This window comes from Lycorma delicatula, chromosome 2 (genome assembly GCF_047948215.1).
Source record: "Lycorma delicatula isolate Av1 chromosome 2, ASM4794821v1, whole genome shotgun sequence".
Lineage (NCBI taxonomy): Eukaryota > Metazoa > Arthropoda > Insecta > Hemiptera > Fulgoridae > Lycorma > Lycorma delicatula.
This window is the reverse complement of record NC_134456.1, coordinates 188248487-188260590: the sequence shown is the minus strand read 5'-3', so window position 1 is coordinate 188260590 and position 12104 is coordinate 188248487. Positions and strand designations below refer to the sequence as shown.

Below are 12104 nucleotides of genomic sequence, written 5' to 3'. Positions count from 1 at the left end.
AGTCTGTACGGTTGTCTTGCTGTATAATGAATTCAAAGAAAGTTCTGTGGATTTGGTTCTGGATCAACCAAATCAGAAAACGGATTATATATATAATTCAGCGTTAAAATTTGCTCTGATATCTGCTAAAACTCACTACAACTTTAAGCAAAAGTACTCCGTTTTGTTAACAATAAGTTTTCAGTCATTGGATTTTCTTTTATTTTTATAATATCGTCACGTTTAAGTACATACATACACATTTATTAATGTATAAACATATATATGTTACTTGTACATAAACATGTAACTTATTTGCATTGTTATTTACTTATATAAACATATATTATGTGTACTTGTACACATAGACGTAGCATTACTTCTTACAAATGCAAACTCTGAAAAATAACAAATAAAAGTTCAGATATAATGCTTAAGTAAAGATAAATCAACGATGGCTTACTGTATTCCAAAAATAAGTTTTGTATCAAAATAAACCAGCAATATTAAAGCAGTCAAACAAAGAAAAATACTACAATTTATTTTTCCGATTTGTGTTTATTTTTAAATTATTTAATTTAATTTTTAATCACCTCACCTCATTCATGTATTAATTTCCTTATTTATATATAATCTAAATACAAAGATTTTTTTTTGTATTTTATGATTCAGATATTTTTCAAAACTAAATCGTACTCAATGCATTATTTAAAATTTCAGCTAACATTTATATGATCTAGATTTCGAATGGAAAATCTTAAGTTTAGTAGAATTATATTGTTAATGTAACATCCTTTAAGGAATAATATCACACAGTGCAAGAGTACTAGTCGAAATTGGTGCTGATTCTTTAAATAAATTAACTCTTTGTGTACTTGCGATTATAATTTTTATTATGAATTGATCATTCATATATATAACATTATTAACTTGTGAATCTTTATATAAATTTATTGTATTAATATATATAATATTATGTAACGAGTGAAAGAAGACTTATTGAGTCCTCGGAGACTCGAAGAAGACTGGAAGAGGATTACTTGAATGAAATGCGGAGCCTGCTTATATACTGCGTACGGAGCTGCTGAATCGTCAGGAGCCGAGTGCATTCGAAAGGAGCTGTGTGAATTGTATAGCCGTATTGTAGCCGAATGTTGCCGCCAGGAGCCGTGTGTATCCGAAAGGAGCTGTGTAAACTGTACGGAGCCGCTGAATCGTCAGGAAACGAGAGCATCCGAAAGGAGCTTTGTGAACTATACTGAACCGCTGAATCGTCAGGAGCCGAGTGTGAATCCGACCGAAGCCGAAGATCTTTAAATTTTAAAAGACCTATTTTAAATGAAAATTAATGTTTCTCATTAACAGTGAATTTTAAATAACATGAATGAAATCTGAGTCTATACAGTACTAAGGTTTACTTATTACTTAATTTACTTAAAGGTTTAACAATACTTAATTTACTTTTATTACTTTAGTTATTAATTTTACTTTATTACGATTATTAATTTACTTTTTTACAACCAATATGAGAATCCTAGAATACCTGGGAATGGATTCTATTATATTCCAAAAAGGTAACGTTTTTTTCAGGTGATAGGGAATTTCTTTCAATACTCTTTTTAAAGTTCGTACGTGACTGAAGATATGTATCCAATTTTGTAACAGTTCATTCAAATTACTTTAGAATCCTTTCTAAATGATCTATAAATATGAAGACGTTTCGACAGTGATTTATAAAATAAGGGAAAATATGATGCGTTTTAAATTAAAAATTCCATTCACTATTTTAGTGATATTAATTATAGATTAAAAATTTGTGAAAAATGTTTAGTATCTCAGGTATAAATATTAATTTATAAAAATATATATTTCATTAAAAATAAACACTAACATAACGTATCAAAGAGAAACGCGGAAGAACAATTTACAACAAAAAAACCTAAATCTAGATACGTATTTTAATTGTTAAAGTAGTAAAATTGCATTTTAATTAATAAAAGGAGATTAAATTATTCGTTAAATTACCATGTATTTGAAGGATATGATAAAAATGTCTCAGAAAATTAAATCCAACGTTAGAATTGCTATCTATTACATTTCTGTGTTTTGTTTATTATGAATATTGGTGGAAATGCCTTTGTGTAGTGTTTTGTAAATATTTTCTGTTTTGTTTTACTTTACTCATTTACCTTTTTTTATTTAACCAAAAAATAACTGCATCTCAATATTAAAAATGATTATTTATAAATTCAGTTTTAAAATTCAATAATTTTATTTGGAAATACAAAGAATATCATTATTTTTCTATAATTCTATGAAAATCTGTTTTCAGAAGCTAAAAATATATATTTCTGTTTGAATAAACGTAAGAATTTTATCAAAATTGCACCATCTAAACGGATTTTTTTAAATTAGGGTTACGATAATAACGCGAAAGAGTTTGAGTGATTTTAAGATTAATTTTATAATGGATTTTTTTTAGATTTTTTTAAATTAAATATTTGTTATTTACCTATTGCCTTGGCTATCGTAAAATGCTGATTTATGAAGAATACTGAAAATAATTAACGTCGTGATAACCTATAAAGTGATGATCATCCTTTTATCAAGTTGTAATTGATATAACAAATGGACAACATTCTCTTGTCCATTTTATGCTAAATATAAACTCTTTATTTTCGGTAGTAACAAAAAAAAACTTATAATGGCATCAATTCTTGCTTTATAGATGTGAAAAATCATTGTTTAAAATGTTATGTATATAAAGAAGTATGTTAATTTTTGATATGCTAGAGTGTATTTTTATTTTTAAAACAACGTATTATTTGTAACGATTTCACTCACTTTTTCCATTTACTACGTTTTGTATTTGTTTTCATTGTATGTAAATCATTGCTTACTTATTTGAACTAAAATGTTTTGTAGTTGTGGATATCAGAGCGTCGACTTTAACAATAGAAATTTAAAAATGAGAAAAAAGGTTGAATGCAGGGGAAAAAAGAAAAAGTATTTTGTAAGCGTTGAAAATATTCCATAAAGTTGGTTATTTCCTTTAAATATTTTGTAAAGAACATATTACCAGTAGCGTACAATAATATTTATTCGTCTGAATTCGTTAAATTAAAAATTAAATGAACCACATAGTAGATAAAGAAAACATTTACCAATTGTATCTAAAATCTAATTTCGCTTGTTTTGTAAAACATCAGAATCTCCCAGTTTAAAAATACAGTTTTTTACACATTTAATTTAGATAGAGGTTTGGGTAGGTGAAGTAATGATATCAGCTGAGCGATAACCAAAAAAAGGGACTGTCAAGGAAATATTACTGACTGTATAATTCAGTTTCATTTTTATCGTTACAAAATTGTTAAATGTCATTTACCATTCGAGGACGAATTTCTTGATCCATTAAACAATATTTATTTAAATCTTAAAATACCAATACAGTATAAACAAATGAAAGATCTGCTAAGTTGTCTAGGATTTAATTTCAAAATATTTTAAATAACTTTTTTGTGTTCATAAATTTTTTCTTAAATCCATAGCTACTATATTCTTAAATTACGTGTAAATGTATCGCTTTTTATTCATTTTTTTTTCATTTCTTTTGAAAAGTTACTTACCTGAAGGTTAAGCCAATGTTTTGCGTGATCCTTACTAACTTTGACGTAACTTATTTTAGAATATACACGGATACGAGTTTAAGAGAGGATACTTGTGGGCTAAACTTAATCCTACTCTCATCTCTGAACTTTCAAGTCCACCACAACTATAAGTATCAAAGTTTTCACTTTCAGTACAAAACCCATCTTTTAGATTAATCTCATTAAAAATTCATTAGCCGTGTCGTGTATCTATTTGTCAAATTATGTAAAGTTTGTGATTTTTTTTATATTTTTAGTTTGGCTCGATATTTTTTTTTTAAATCTTGTATAAAGTAAATAAATACGATGAAGAGTTCAATTTTTTTAAACATTTTAACGTTGTGTTTTTGTACAATAGTATTATTTAGATATAAAGATATTTTACCGAGATTTCTTTTTTCAAAGATATAGTTAAAGAAATTAATTTTCGTCAAAATTAAATAAAATGAATGTAATATTTTATATTAAGTTTATGCCGTATCCTAAATTTGCCCAAACAGATTTCTATGAGGGTTATTTTTTTTTAAAGGTCCGATCGGTCACGAAATAAAAACCCGCGCAAAAATCGGATGAACCTTTGCGATATGTGTTGCGCAGCGTCTCTAGTATGGCCTTCAATCACGCCACGTCACTTCGTTTAGTTCTGAACACGCAGCTAGAACGTAGACATGTCTACAACAATAGCATCTCCCGCCAAGTATGAAGTGCGTGCGGTAATTCGATTTCTTCAGGCTAAGGGGAGTAATGTAGCTAAAAATCCATCGATGAATAAGTGATGGGGTAGGGTGAAACTTCAATGAATGACAGCAAAGTGCGACAATGGTGCAGGAACTTTAAAGCAGGACGACAGATGTTCATGTTGCAGGTGGTCAGGGAAGGAAGCGAGTGTCAACCGATGATCTCGTTGAGCGAGTGGATGAGGCAATTCGAGAAAATCGTCGGTTCACAATTTCTGTATTGAGTGATTCGTTTCCTGAAATTTCAAGTCAGCTCTCTCCACCATTGTGAGTGAGAGACTTCAGTACCGCAAACTGTGTGCGAGATGGGTTCACAAGATGCTGTCCGACCATCACAAAACAATGAGAATGGACGCCTCCCTAACGTTTCTCCAGCGCTACCACAATGAAGGAGAAGATTTTTTGAACAAAATTGTTACAGGGGACGAGACATGGGTCCATTTCGAAACTGAAGAAACAAAAGAACAATCCAAACAGTGGATGCATTCTCATTCTCCCAGTAAACCAAAGAAGTTCAAGTGAACCTTCTCCAACAGAAAGTTTATGGCTACTCTGTTCTGGGACCGGAATAGAGTTGGTGGAATTCATGGAACGTGGCACGACCATCACTGCAGTCTCATACTGCGTGATTCTTCAACGTCTACGAAGGGCAATTCAGAATAAGCGGAGAGGAATGTTGTCATCAGGCATTGTCTTTCTCCATGACAATGCTCGGCCACACACGGCAGCTGTAACAAAGAAGCTCCTGCAGCGTTTTCGTTGGGAAGTGTTTGATCACCTACCATACAGCCGGGACTTGGCTTCATCCGATTTTCACCTCTTTGCTCACATGAAACGCTGGCTAGGAGGACAACATTTTGGCACAGACATCGAGCTGCAGACCAGCGTAGAAACATGGCTGAAAACACAGGCGGCTCCGTTCTATGACGAGGGTATTGGAAAGTTGGTACCGCGCTACGACAAATGTCTAAATCGGAGTGGGGACTATGTAGAGAAATAAGGTAACTATGTAAATACTTGTTACAAATAAAAAATTTTTTATTATTACTGTGGTTTTAATTTCGTGACTGATCGGACCTTGAAAAAAATATAACCCTCGTATGTTGTAGAATGTTCAAAAATATCAGATACTAGAGAGTAAATAGCAGCAGATACTCCTTTAATCTAATTGGGTTAACAGTATTATCATGAGATTTTTCAAAATTAAAAATAAAAAAATAGATTTTCTCAAGAGTTCTGAATTCGTACTAATAAAAATATTTTATATAATATTTATAATTTATTAGAAAGTCTATATAGTAAGGAAAATGTAACCGATGCTATAATTTTAAAATTTCTATATTTAATTTTTTTCATTTATCTTTTCCTTGTCACTCAGAACTACATTAATATGTTTTTTTCTTCTGTACGAATACGGATGCAGAATTATATACTTTTAGTCAGTTAACTAAAATGTTTAATTCTGGTATTAATTTTCTTTTCAGGTTTTCCTTCTTGCGAGTTGCCGTTTCGCCTTTTCTGTCATCGTGTGATCAACAATATCGCTAATCACACGTCTGTAATATTTTCATAACGTTTTGCCCTATCACTCAACAATCTATCATTTAGCGCTCTAATGAATTGCTGACCCTTAAGTCACTTCACAACGTAAGTCAAAAATAAGATGCCATGGCCGAAGGGAAAGTTTTACACCGGTTCTACTTTACCTATATCCCTAGAAAGGATATCTAGTAGGGATAGACCAATACGGGTAGAAACATAAACAGGGAAAAACATATCAAAATAAGATAAAGAACTGGGTGGAAAGAAAGTCCATTCTAGGCTCACTCGATAACGGATCGAAGTCCTATACAAACAACCTCTGGTTTTAGGAAACGTTCGAAACTCGCTTAAATCAGCGGTCATTCATTGCGTTTTCAATCTCTTCTGAAATCGGAGCATTTTTACTCGGGATAGTTGCAACACATTACTGGTCAACGATTTTACGTTTAAGTAAAATGAATACGTTATTTTACGTTTATGTAAATATAATTTTACGCGAGTGGTAGCGTCTCGGCCTTTCATCCGGTGGTCCCGGGTTCGAATCCTGGTCAGGCATGGCATTTTCACACACGCTACAAATCATACATCTCATCCTCTGAAGCAATGCCTAACGGTGGACCCGGAGGTTCAAACAAAAAAAAAAGAAACAAAAAAAATATATATAATTTTAAGTAAAATTATATTTAGGGTGTAACAAAACATTTTTTCTCTAAAAACTACAGTCAACCGAGAAAAGGTTGACTACTTAAGTTAGGGCTTCTAAAGGAAAACAATCTTGCCCATCTCCGAAATTGTGCGAAAGATGAATTTTTCCGAGTAAATTATAATCTTTCATCCAGAATCTCACTGGGGTTCTTTTTAAAATCTTTTCTTTAGAAAATGTTTTTGTTAATTTTTGTCATCAAAGGCATTAAGTTTTATTTGAAAGTAAAAAAGGTTGGGATTCAAAGACTATTATGTACATTTTGTCACTTTAATTTAAAGATAAAAGAACTTTCTTCTTAGGTTTGTATTTATTTCTGAAATTTTCGCCTTAGCGTAATTGAGATTTCGAAACATTTTATAATATAATTTGTTAAACAATTTCTGGAATTCATATAAAGAGCTATTCGTAGAAATGCGCTAATTATTCTTTTAAATAAATATGATGTCCTAGATTCCATAATGGACAATTTTTTTTAATTTTTTGAAGGTAATTTTAAACTCGCTGCTCTCGTTTTTTTCTTCAATTTTTGTTGTCATTCTCCTTCCTTCAATCAACCTTCTGTTGTTGCTATTTTTCTTTTACTGTTGATGTTTCCTGTATTTTTATTTGTATTTATTTACAATCGTGTAATTTTTTATATTTTTATCTTCTGAACTTGAAAATTACTCTTGTTTTGGTTCTTTCTAATATCTTACTTACTTCCCTTCGTTTTTTCCCTAAATCTTTTCCTTACTTCCCTTCAGTTCAATTCCACTCATGCAAAGTTTCTTACTAATCGGATCAGTTGATCCTGTCTCTCTCATTCCTTCTTTAAAACTGTTATACTCGTCATTTCCTTCACTGTACGATCTCCGCTCGTCTTAATTTGTGCTGTATTAAAACAGTGTTTTTTTTTTCTCGTCAATAAATTACAGACTTCCAATTTTCATTCTTTTCCTTGATTCTTATCGTTTTATAAATCCTTTTAAAAGAGTTATATTTTAAACTTGACCACTAAGAAGCACTTAACTACACGAATGCACTTAATAACCAACCACCTTTCTTGCAAGAATGCTAATTTTTTATACCAGAAATGAAATTTTGGATGATCCGGAAACATAGATTTTTAATCTGAATAACGTACGAACATAACTACGTGTCGATTATTGTTGCAGTTCTTTTAGACCGGGTTTTTATAATAATAAAATCGATATTTCCATCAGTATGAAGATAAAGCATTTTGAATTTAAAAAAAAATGTTTCTAATTGTGTGACAAACGTTTAAGGATGCAAAAGTGTGGTATTCCACATAAGAAAAAAATATTTTAATGAGGACTGTATCGGCTGCATGAATTACGCATGTTACTTTTCTGCTTTTGCGTGCATAAATTTATAAAAATGTTGAATTAATATCTTTCAGTGAGGTGCAGGTAAAGTTTTATTGGATAGCCATACACTTCAATACCCCAAGTAATTCGGAAACGTTTTCCGTTTAAAAAAACTGAATCAAAAGAAGAGGTTCTTTAATGTGTGAAGAAAAAATCTGATGTGGGCACTGCATGACTTCCTTGTACGCCTATTAAATTGCATATACACATTTTCTTTTTTTTAATGAAAAGTACATAAAAATTTATTTCATTAATTTCTGATATTTTTTGTTTTATTGTTATTATTGAATTACTATTTATCATAAATGTTTTTTTTTTACAATCAGAGGTTAAATGGAAAAAAAAGGAGATGAAATCTGATTCGAACTGATGCGCCTTCCCCTTGATCCAAATATTTCATTAATTAAAATTTATTTGGCTATAACTCTGGAACCAATGAAAATAAGTACTGCTTATGATATATCGTTGTAAAGCTCTCAGTGAGGGCTTATTACTGCATTTAAGAAAAAGTCCAAAATCAAAATGTACTGGATTTTGGGCTTTTTTGGAAAATGTTGGTTCAGTCGATTGCAATCAAAAGAGGAGGTGCACAACTAGGTGTTACAACAGTCCTAAAGCCAAAATTTCAACATCCTACGGCTAATTGTTTTTGAGTTATGCGAGATACGTACGCACATACGTACAGACGTACAGACGTCACGCCGAAACTAGTCAAAATGAATTCAGGGATGGTTAAAATGGATATTTCCGTTGATATCTGAAACCGAAATTTTTCGCTATCGCAAAACTCCCTTTACTTTTTACAAGGAAATAAAAAGGATATTTTTACTGTTTATATTTTAATCGGTCAATAAAAATCGTTAATCTGTAACACGTTTCTCCTAGCATAATTAATAATGCTTCGATATGCCGAGGGATTGAGGGTGAGATGGCTGTCAGTCCTTGAGATAACCGTAAGTTAGGATTGATTAAGCTTATCTGAGATTCCTAGTTTGATAGATTATAATTTATCATTATCTACCCTTTCCCTTATCTTCAGTCCTTTCCTCCCTGCTTTAGGTTCTGTAGTATTATGTAGGAGCCTGCTAAGTCCTGTTGCCTGCTTAATATGGATTAAGCAGCATCTTTAGAATCAGTGAGTTCTTGGTGTGATTTAACGGGATGCCTTTTAAACTTATCCAAGGAATTTGTTTCTTGTCCCTTAGTGGTACAATAAACTTAATGGTCGACTGCCGAAAAAATAAATCAGAGACTACTAATCCCTCTAAATCTTAAACAAAATGTAAAATGTAATAAAAAAACTCTCTTTGTCTCTTTGGCATCGGTGTAATAAATTTAACATAAGCTTTAAGTAGAATAATTTTTAAGTAATCTGTAAAATATATTTGTTTTTTTAATAATAGTTTGTACTATCAAGTAAATGAACAGCTCCCTATTTCAGACATTAAGGGCAGAATTATTACTACCATTCTTCTACTAGAAGAATAGTAGAAGCGGAGGAGTATATTTACTTAAATTTTTTGAAGTCATGACATATTTATTACGTCTTTTTTTAATAGATTAGCGTTAGCGTTCATGTGCATTCTATGTTCATAGCGCTATCAGAAATGTATTACTGTAAAATGCAGTTTAATTCGAAAATTATGATAATTGTTTTTATCGGAAAATGTTGAGAGCATGTTCATATGTTAGATAATAAGAATTATTGTAAACGATACAATTTCAAGATTAGTCTTAATTCAAATAAATTATTACCACTTATTATTTAAGATCCCTGTAGAGTAGTGGATTACTGAAGAATATGTTAAATTCTTGACGTGCCTCACCCGTCAGGCCTGAAATAATACAAACCACTGGGAATTAAAAATGTATGTCAGTCTCGTAACTTTACAGGTACTAGAATCATTATGCAAAACATTAAAGGCCGTAATTTTTCATTACTGTATTCAATATTTAATATCGACTAGTATTTCAGATTTCGCGACGCTTGGTAATTGAAACTAGGATTTTGGAGTTTTCATCTCTGAATTATTCAACTCTCTTTAGGTTATTCACAGATAAAACCCGAACGGATTATTGTCCGATTAAGCGTTCCAAAGTTACTTTCATCTTCAGTTTGCCAGGATTAACTCTGTTATGTTTCACGATTCTCTGTGAAAACTCCTAAACTTGAGGGTGAATATTCGGAAAATATCGAATTTTTAATTAGAGGATCTACCGAATTTTAATTTTGTTTAACTTATTAAAAATAACCATAGACAGTTTGGTAATCAATACGGAACCCTTATTGTTCGAGAAATTTATAACGGCGTCAGTAGACATTAACAAAGTTAAGAATTCATCGATTGAATTTGCAGCCTGCTAATCGAGACAAACTTTATCAAAAATAAAGTATTCATTTATGTCCTCTTCCACGGAAGTCTTTAGTAAAAGACAGAAGATTTATGCAATTTAAAAAAGGATAAAAGCGAAATAAATATGTACCTAGGTAAAGACAGCAAATGAGTATGTAGTGAGAAGTTTTGTGTTAATTAACTGGCAATATATTTATCTGTGTTTTAGAGCCCTAAGATCGAAACTGCATCGTTTACAATATTTTTTTTCGTTTCGTTCCGACCACTGCGGATCGCGCGTAGTTTGACTGATTTTTCTTTTCCCAAAAGTTTTCATTCTTTTGCTCTGTTGTCGCCTTTCTTCCGTCCATCTATTCCGGTTTATACTCTTCTTTTTCTTTCTCTCTGGAAACTTAGATTCTCGAATCACTTTTCTAAATTTATGTCTATCTTTTACATAGATCCTTAGAAATGTTTAACGTTTTTAGATTTCTTTAAACCAGTTAGTTTTTGTGGCTCTGTTTATGTATAAATTAAATATCTGTTTTGTCAATTTTTGTTTGTTCATTCTGCATAAATGTTTATAAAACTGTGTTCTTCTTTTCCAGATAAGTCCCTATTTTTTCTGTATATATGTAAATTTATTTTTCACTTTTCAATTTGTGAATTCCATCTTCATGTTTTGGTCCGTAGATTTTTCTTAAAATTCTTTTCTCTACTTTTTCTATTTCTTGTTGTGAAAAAACTGCAGACATTCTGCCCCTATGCAGTGCTTAAGGTAGCACTGCATCTTTATTTAGTGCCTCAGTTAGTTGTTATATGATAGGGATTTTTTATTGTAAAAAACTTTCTTCGTGAGATGATAGGCAGTTTCCATTTTTCGTACTCTATTCTTATACAATTTTTTTTTTCAGTAATATTCGGTTTTATGATTTCTCCCAGATATTTAAATTTTTGAACTCTACTTATTTCCTTGTTACCGGAAATTTTAAAGATTTGAGTTCTGTTTTCTTTGTCTTTGGAAAATCAGACTTGTCATAAGAAATTTGAAGATAATATTTGCTTACACATTCGCTTAGTTTTTGAATTTTGATTTTAGCCTCGTCTATATCTCTTGCGAAATATGCAACATCGTCTGCGAAGGCCAGAATGTCTGTATTTATGAATTTATTTTTAATGCCCATTTTTATGTTTTCGTGTTTGTTTAACTTTATAGTTCTTTCTCGCATTCTCTTCTAACTTTTTCAAGGACGTAATTAAAGAGGATTAAAGACGGTCATTTCCTTGCCATCTATCTCGTTTACAAAAATTATGACCATTATTATTTCATTTTGGATTTCATGACTATTATTATTATACTAATTATAAATATATTCCAACAATAAATATGTATTTTAACATATTAACGGATGGAATACATTTTAATAAATTTATAACAATAGAAATCTGATGTAGAATTTTGTATACCGAAACATTCTTATACTTTTGCCGATTACAAAAAATTACTCGTAACGCAATGTTTTTCTTTCAATTAATTTTGCTCATATCGCAAACGTATAATACCATTAGTTCCTCCTTCTAAGGCGATAATTTATTATATTTATTTTTTTTTTTAGAGTAGAAATATTTCATATATTTATATCCTATGCAAGTTATAAGAAATTGAGTAAAAAATAAAATTTCATTTTACTATTTTCACTTCGAAAAATCGACGATGTTTAATTATTCACCCTAAGGTGATATCTTTTTTTTTGCTTAAAAATACGATCTCCTCTACTTAACGGAAAAATCAT

The 12104-nt window shown here is 30.7% G+C and overlaps 1 protein-coding gene and 1 non-coding gene across 2 annotated transcripts in view; one reads left to right on the top strand and one right to left on the bottom strand.

The window, feature by feature from the left end:
- The window catches only part of KCNQ (KCNQ potassium channel), a 334382-nt gene that overhangs the window by 203696 nt on the left and 118582 nt on the right, over window positions 1-12104 (top strand). The window lies entirely within an intron of this gene.
- LOC142320685 (U5 spliceosomal RNA) lies at window positions 10333-10447 on the bottom strand. Its single transcript, XR_012755471.1, has one exon. It is a non-coding gene; the product is annotated as a U5 spliceosomal RNA (small nuclear RNA).